Source organism: Morone saxatilis, unplaced genomic scaffold (genome assembly GCF_004916995.1).
Source record: "Morone saxatilis isolate NCDOM2014 unplaced genomic scaffold, NCSU_SB_2.0 Contig14, whole genome shotgun sequence".
NCBI classification, from domain to species: domain Eukaryota; kingdom Metazoa; phylum Chordata; class Actinopteri; family Moronidae; genus Morone; species Morone saxatilis.
The window spans coordinates 3547224-3556074 of NW_023339696.1; the positions used below are offsets into that span (position 1 = coordinate 3547224).

At 41.5% G+C, this 8851-nt stretch overlaps 1 protein-coding gene across 1 annotated transcript in view; it reads right to left on the reverse strand.

The window, feature by feature from the left end:
- The window catches only part of hoxb3a (homeobox B3a), a 47612-nt gene that overhangs the window by 11937 nt on the left and 26824 nt on the right, over nucleotides 1–8851 (reverse strand). The window contains 1 exon segment of the mRNA XM_035655662.1: nucleotides 3598–3664. The gene's annotated coding sequence lies outside the window, so the exon portion shown is untranslated.

The window sequence follows — 8851 nt, forward strand, 5'->3', positions numbered from 1 at the left end:
GCTGCCTGCACCGCTGCTGGCTGATAACAATGGCCTCAAAATTCTTTCTTTTTTAGCCTCTGTCGCTCACACAGCCAGCCAGCCAGTGAGTCAGTCAGTCAGACAGCCTCCGAGGAACAGGTCCGCCACAAAATGTCACCCCATCGCATTTTTGGGTGGTTGTTCGTCCTTCTTCTTTTTTTTTTAATTCCCTTCTCCTTTATCCCTGTCTCCGTGTCCCCGGGTCTCCTGCCTCTCTCCCTCCGCGTCTTCCTCCTCTGTCTTGGGGTCTGTGCTCCCGCCTCGCCTCGGTCTGTGGAAGGCTATAGGTGGTGGTTTTATTCCACACGGCTAGCAGCAGCAATAATAGCCTATGGTAGTAGTGGTTGTGGTGGTAGGATTATCCTGGTAGGTATTCTCATTCTGTTGTTGACAACAAGACCGGGTATCAGCAACGCTCACGGGGGTGTAACGGAGGAAATAACGGGGCTTGACTCGCGGACGCGTCGATTCCCCCATCAAACAGCTCAGCGTCACTCACAAATTATGCTAATGTTACTGGCTGGAAGTGAAACAGGCAGGCAGAGATGTTAGCCCTATAACCAGGCATGGAGGCGACTTTTCTACGTGTCACCATTAGTTCAGAATTAAGTCAAATTTCATTTTGGACTTTCTTCTACAACCAACTGTGTTAACATAGAATGGGCAATTTTACCAGGTGAACTTCTCTGTAACTTTTACGCAATAAAAAAAACAACAACTACGTTCTTTCAACGTAAATTTGTGGAACTCTGATTTTGCCCTAACAATTCTCTCTCCTCCCCTCTTAAAAACTGATTTCAAGCAGCATGGGCCTCTTGTTTGGGTGGGAGTCTATCTTTACTCCCCTCTTCCTTTTCTAATTAATAGGCTTTAGGCTACTAGGGCAAATACATTTATGTTAGACTTCAATGTAGAAGACTACTGTATCTGTTGGCTTTGATGCTGTTTAGGGTGAGCAGGATAAGACCGTTATAGGCCTTACACACCTACTTTCATTTTCCAAACAGGGGTTAGCAGCCCCTGTTTGCTGAGTTTGGCTGTAGATTAGTTTTGTCTAGTATTAAAGCTACTTATGTGAGATCATGTAAATTCAAATGAGAGCAACTAACATCAAACTACATTGCATTCAACATGTTTATGTTCACAATCACACAATGTTGTTTATATGTTTACAATCTAATAAATGACATAATCCAAATATAAAATATAAAAGTGTAACTATGGTAACAGTCTCAGAATCTGATTCAGTGTTGTAGACTTAATCTGAGAATATGATCATGAACATGTTATGGACAGATAGACGCCAAAGCAAACAGTAGATAGCATCAGTCAGCTCCTATTTCAAAATCATCAAACATCTTCTTAATGACTCATTGTATTTATATTTTTCATGGTTTTATCTATCTTTACACCAAGTTAGACTGTCACTGGAAATGGCAATGTGAGAAGAATGTTGCCCTCTTCTTCTTCCCTTCTTTTCCAGAAAATCTTATTTTTTCTTAAAAAAATCATTGCTTTTACAGAGCCCCTCCGGCAGCTCATTCCATGTCTCCCTGTAGAAACAGGACACTTAGTCTGTATTGTTAACATTTCAACACCTTGTCCCCCCTGCTGCTACTTATGCACAGAAAAGGGTAAATAAAAAAGAAAAGGGCGCCATGGTAAAAAGGAGGAGACTGACATAAAAAGGTGCAGACAGCAACAATGTCACAAATCAAGAAAAATGTAAAAAGAATATGAGCAGCTCTAACAGCGCTGCATGGCTGGCCTTTAAATTCTCCACTTACAAGAGAGTTCTTGTGTTTTGACTTTAACACACATGGGAGGAAGACAGGAGCAAGGTGCAGTAACATTTGAAGAAAGAGGTGAAGTAGGCTAAAAAAAGAGTGACAAGAAAACCCAGAAGGAAAGGGACACTGAGAGCTAAGACCAAAGTGGAAATGAAAATATGAAGGTGTCTTACAATGTTTTCTCACCCCCCCTACCACTCACACACACCTACACACCCTCTCTCTCTCTGTGTGTGTGTCTCCAGAGCTCTCTCTCCCACTTCCCTCTATTTTTATTATTCAGGACGCTACCCCTGTCGTTTATGGCTACGTAAGATTTATGAGTTTTCTCGCACCCAGCAGCGTGTGTGTGCGTGTGTGCGCGCGTGTGTGTGTAAACAGCCCAACTTTAAAACAGATAGCATTCGCTGTGGGCTGCTGAAATGGGAGGATGAGCTCCGTGTAGGTGGAAGGTGGGAGCCTGAAATGTGTCCGTCTGCAACTTTTCCTTCAAAGCAGCCTTTTGTACGGACTGGAGGATCTAACTGCTGCTGAAGAAGCTCGTTATTCATTAACCAAACCACTAATCAGCGATTTTCTTGTCTTTTTTCCCCATTGAGCAACAGTGTGGCAAGAGCAGTGCATGTGGAGAAATAAGCAGAGCGGATTACATGTATGTATTGACTTGTAAAAGCACGCCGGTGCTTGTAAAGGATGGCAGTTATTCTTTATTTTCCTTGGATGGCAGACGCGCATCGACGGCTCCATGTTTCGGATTGAGTCACGGATATTGGGTTTCACAACTGAAACTCTGTGCCTTGCACAACCATGGAAAGCCTCTTTCCATTTTTTTTTTCCTTTTCCCCTTAGGACTTCAGACATGTAGGCCACTGAGGATGACACAAGGAATTTCCTCCGAATATGGGATTTAAAATCAGATTTCAGCCACATTTTGTCTGTTTTGAGTTGCTGTAAATGCCAAGACTAAATATTCTTCCTAAACAAAGAATTATTTGTAATGCTTGTTCCTTTATGTGGTCAAAATGAAAATAACTTGAAGCATTTCTATAGCCGTGGCCTATTTTATGCTGCTGTTAGTGATCTTTTCATTGCTATTATTAGTGCCAGTGTTGACATCAGTGTCATTATTGCAGTTACAAAGTGCTGTTTTAATAACTGTCTTATCAAATGATGAACTGGACCCTGGGCATGTTTCCTGCTGCGGCTCTAACCCGCGGCCATCACACTGCCCTTCACACCTCTGGATTATATTACATTAGCACGTGTCATTACATTAGGCATATATTACACCACTCTCTCTCTCTCACACACACACACACACACGCACGTAACATTTCGCATGCATTCGGCTGCACCTTTCTTCAAATGTCAGTCGATTTATAAAGGAAATTAATTGTATAAAATAAATGTAACAAAATCACTAACATCTTCCTGCAGTTTCTACATTTATTTAAAGTGAAATCATTATTAATTATAGCGCCAACGAAATACAGAGCAAGTGCATAATAATTATAGTAATAATAATAATAATAGTGTAGAACATGGCAGGGATTAGCCTAAAGTGTATTAGAGTGTGGTCTTTTTCTATATTTAAAAACCTCCATGTTCTGAACAGGTTTAATAGTCTGAATTTAAAGAATTCATCATACAAGCACAGAAACCGCCTTGAGGCTTTTAAACAAAACTCGCCACACGGTCTAATAAGGTGGACTACACCGCAAATACACAGACTCAACACCTCGTTCTGATAGCACCGCATGGGATGAAGTAAAAGAGTGGCACTCACCGAAAGATTTCCTCTTATTTTCTGCTGTTTTGATGGAAGAAAACGGCTTCCAGAAAGCTCCTAAGAACTGCAGGGTAAAGGGGGGAACGGGGGAGAGAGAAGGGGAGACAGAGGGAGGGGGACAGATAGGAAAGAAAGAGATAGAGATATGCAATCAAAAGGTCTTGGTAAAATCCGATACAGAGCACAGACCTCTTGTAGTCTAATCGAAGGGCTGGGACGGGAGCAACCGCTGACAGCTATTGCACGCTGACCTTAAATTATTCCCGCTGAAATCCCGGAATAAAAGTAATAAGAGCAGAGAGAAGGATGAAGGCTGCCGGCTGGGAGTGATCTGAGATGTTATTGATTCTGGTTATCATATTACACATCTATTATATTTACCATGTTTTCCCTGTTTTTTTTGTTTTTTTTAAACGGGGAAAATCTCTGATGCCTGCTGTTAGTGAAGTCTTTAACATTTAACGAGGAAAAATGGCGCTCCTCCCCATCAGTAATGCACTTACAGGTCGGAGTGGAGAGATAGAGACAATCGAAAATAAAATCATTCATTCATAATTTTGTGGAATCAGACTGAGCAATAATAGCAATCGTATAACAACACGGTTCTGTTGAAGGGTGTAGGCTGATCCTAAAAAATAGAGACAAATAATGAAGAAGCCCAATTAAAACAATATAAGCCTGCATTATCTTATAGAAATATACTTGTATAAATCAGCCGGTTGTGAGAAATTAGCACATAAATCGGTGCACTAATAATACATTAAGCACAATGACAAAAACTAAAATAACAAGGAATTACAATTAACAACACGCATGGGCTGCGTCTAAATCCTTAATGCAAATTATCATAAAAACCTCAATGTTCACACCAATAAACAACTCGCATGAATCCTATTAAAATCCATAATAACCACAATAAGAATGACTTCTTAAAAAAAAAAAAGAAAAAAAAAAGCCCGAAATGTTTCTAAACAGCACACCGCCCGACAAGGGGAAACAAATGAGAAGGAAGGGAAGGTAAAGGAGAAGCGGCCCCATAATGCGAACAGCTGTTTCCCAGCGGCTCTACATATCCACGCAGCCCATAAATAACTTCAACATCACTCCGAGAGAAAACACACATCCCGGACAACATTTAGTGTTATTGCCCGGTTTGTCCTCCTGCGGGCTGAGCACCCAGAACTCATCCCGGCCGATCAGACAGACACCCAGCGGTAGAAAGACATCCGTCCAGAGCTGCATGCGCTGGTAGAACAATGTTTAAAGGTGGATCGTTTAATTGTATAAAAGCATCCAGGATGGCCAAAGCGCTGTCCGTGCTGTTGCATAGTGTCTGTTGTATATTATTAAAGTGCTGGAATAAAATCTCTGGCCCGCGCTGCTTCTGTTTCTGCTCCTGACAGCTTCCCCCAAACACATAAATCAAAAGCAAGGATCCCCCGACCTCCCTGTACCAGCCTACACCACCATCACCACCATCCCCACTACTACTGCTCCTACTAGCCTACTATAAAGTTATTTATTGTTTCCGTCCATGCACTCACGCACAGCTCTGGCCGCCGTCCATCCCCATCGCAGCACCGGCCGGGGTTTCCTCCCTGTGTCCCCCCCTCAGCCCCGCGGGTTAGTCGCAAATTTGGAGCCACGGGAGCAAGGAGTGGACTAGTCTAAAGTTGCCCAGAAAGTGATGCAGGGGCCGACTAGCTTAGCCAGCTAGCCTATAGGCCGAGACAAAGGGAGGAGGCCGCCTCCAGAGCCCCAGAACAGCTGATGAGCCAAATTTTTGAGTGGAAGAGCAGGCAGAGGGAGAGGAGAGGGGGGACTTTCAGTACGACCCTCACTTCAAATCAAACAATGTCGATGAGCAGTTTTCTCAGGCTGGATCAAGTGAAAGTGAAAATAAGGATGGAGCAATGGCAGAGACAGCATAGGTGGAAGCAACAAAGGGTCTGCTGGTGCATAATTTAATAGAATGCATATTAAGTGAGTGAACAGCAGGTTTAGACTCCTGGGAGGTGAAGGGATGAATGGATGGACTGTCAAAGTACATTTACTCAAGTTAAGCAATTTTATGACAATGGTATTTTTACTTAATATTTCCTGGAGGAACATATTCTCTATTCCTCTGCAATCTTTGCATTATGCTCTTCTATACCATAATGTCAGAACATCTGAGTTTCAAATATCTAAACAAGGGTGATAACGTGACTTTTTAAGGTTATTCTTCAAAAGAGCATTTTTGCCTTTGATACCCCTCTGTATCTTACAGCTAATAATACTTTTCTTACTCATAATTAGTAGGAGGTTTCCATAGTTTTTTGTGGTGGGAGGGGCGGGGTGGTGGTGGATGGACTCATGTTGCTGCTTACTGCTGCAGCTTCATTTTAAAGTCTCACATGATCTGAACAAACTTTATCACTACGCTCTGCTATCGCTTATCTCTGCCTGGTCTGGTGGTGCCATCACCGGCCTGCCTCAGCCCACACACCCACACACACACACACGCTCCTTTTTAGATCAGCTTTACTCACTGTTCATGAAAGTCTATGTGCTGGATATAAATAAACAGCTGAGAGATTTCCTTGATCTAAAAGTGTTGTGCTTTGTTTTTCTTTGTCCTTATACTTCTTTGACCTTAGAGCCAACAGAAACACAAAGTGCAACTACAACACAACTACACAAGTTCAGACCTTTCAGTGCTGTGCTAAAGTATCAGTGCTGTTACTTTACAGACGTGGTAAAAAAGTACCTTGGGTATTAACACAGGAGCTGAAAGTCCCCACTGAAGCACTCACACAGTGATATATTGGTGCACAGCTCTCCAAAAGTGACCTTTGACTTGGGGGAGCAATAGCTCAGTTCTTTAATGATCAACCTACTGGCAAAGTGCTCCAGAATCCCATTTTCATGAACCATTTTATGATTTAATCTTTAAACCTGTGACCTTTTAACTTAGACAGGATTTAAAGTAAATACATTTTAACTTTCAATTGAAACCATTATGATTCTTTCTGTGGCTGTTGATGTGAAACTGTGTCTTGTTTTCTTTATGGCTGAAACACAATCTTTTGTTTTACTGTATACCACTGTTTACTACATTTTAATTACAGCCCATGTAGTCAGGTGTAAATGGTCCATGTTCAAATGCAGACCACAAGAACTGAAGGCCTACTTTGTGGATGTTTTTTTTTTTGAAAATGATGCCATCCATCAGTTGCAGATCATGTAGAAAACATTAAAATCTTTATAAATTTGTTCTGCATTATTTAACCAACGAAGAAATCTTATTAGACTAAGCTGAACCTCCGAAGCTAGCTGCAGTACCTGCCAAATTTGAACTGCCCTGGCCTCAGACAACCTATCACACATCCCCCCATGTGTATCCAATTTCCGGATTTGACGTCACTTACTGAAACGTCAGTGGGCTTCTGGCCTCCTACATTTTTCTCAAATGATCTTCATGGTTAGAATTTCATTTACTTTGGATGATTTCTCCTGTTCCTTTTCCCAGAAGGTGAACTCCCTGTTTTAGTCTCACTTCAATGGCTAAAAAATCACATAAGAGAACTTGTAGAGCACATTTGTTTTTTCAGACACAGCTATGCAAACTTTTACACATTATTTTTCAAATAAATCTTTTTTACATAAAAAAAAAAAAAAACATACACTACCGGGGTCCTGAACTGAGTGTCTCTCCGGAAATGCTGACCTCTTTGGTCCACCAGAGCACCCATTGCCTTCACCATTTGCCTCCCTAAAGATCAGTCAATATCCATACTTCCTTTGCCAAAAGGACGTTTTTCATCAAGTCCATTTGAAGCTTTCCTTGAAGTGTAATGAGGTTGAACGGTCATGCAGAATCATCACCAACACCACAGACATAGCCACACCAAATGGGCAAGCGACGACAAACCTATACTGCAACACATCTCCTCCCCTCCCGCTTTGGGCAGATGACACGCAAGTTTCAACACCGTTTTTCAGAGTGTAGATATGCACTACTGAGAGAAACATAGCGAGAGAGACCTCACAGGTTCCTTACAGATTGTTTAAATAAAGTGTGGTTCTCAGAGAGGGGAAGGGTTTTTGGGTCGTTGTCCACGCAGTTACCTATAACCCGGTTATCAGTTAGGTATGAATACAATACAAAGCAATTAAATGCAACAGCAATAAACCCTTTTGTGGAAGCTTAAAATCAAACTCCTTCTACACACTAACTTAGTAACTTTGACAAAATCATATTTATTTATCCTTAATTCCTGTTATTTCAGTTTAAGGAATGAACAAACATGCATTCACGGGGAAAACTTTGAGTCCTCATTGTAGGCTATTCATTTCACAACCAGTCTAAATTACATAACCTCCATGGGTGTGTACAACCATGTTTCTAAAGACTGCCATTTCTCAGTTACATCCAAAAGCTTTACATCTGTTGTACACCAGGGTGGCAACTGTAGCATATTAGAATAAATGGCAGCATCTGCTGTTATGATATTCATCTCCTTATTTTGTGAACAAATTCTTTTCATTCATGCTTGTGAAATCTGGACAAATCTTCCACTTATAAAGTCTGTTGCTCCTGGCTGTAGACACATAACTGAGGCATTACACTCATCCTGTGTACAAAAGACCTATTTGAATCCTGTTTAAGCTACAGGCTTCTGCTGAATAGGACACATGTTGTGCCCTATTCATGATCTCAGCAGAGTTTGCAGGGATTATACACAATTTGACCAACAATCAGAGCTGGACTTTGACTTCAACAATTATACTGAGGGTGGCTTGGAGGCTGTACATATCTGCTGGCTTCTTCCTTTTTCAAAAAAATAATTATTTATTTGCAAATTTTTTGTTATTTATTAGCAAAAATGTAATCTTATTCCAATGGAAACCTTTGCCTATTTTTCTTGTGGGTTCAACCAAGCCATTTTTACATCAAGTGAAACATGACTAAAAACGAACTATAACCAGAATCCTTTACCCAAAACTTAAACAACTATGTTACATTCCATGATGTTATCTTCTCCATTGAGCCAACATTTTAGCCCAGTTTGTACCCTCCTCTCTTGCTGCAGGCAGGGTCACCCATCTTCCTGAAGAGCTCGCCCCTGTGTCACCAACAGTCCTGAACCAGAAACTCATGTCATCAGCGCCTTCCTTTGACAGAGAGTTAATCTTTATCAGAGATGCTAATCTCTGCCTGGTCTGGTGGTGCCATCACCGGCCTGCCTCAGCCCACACACCCACACAC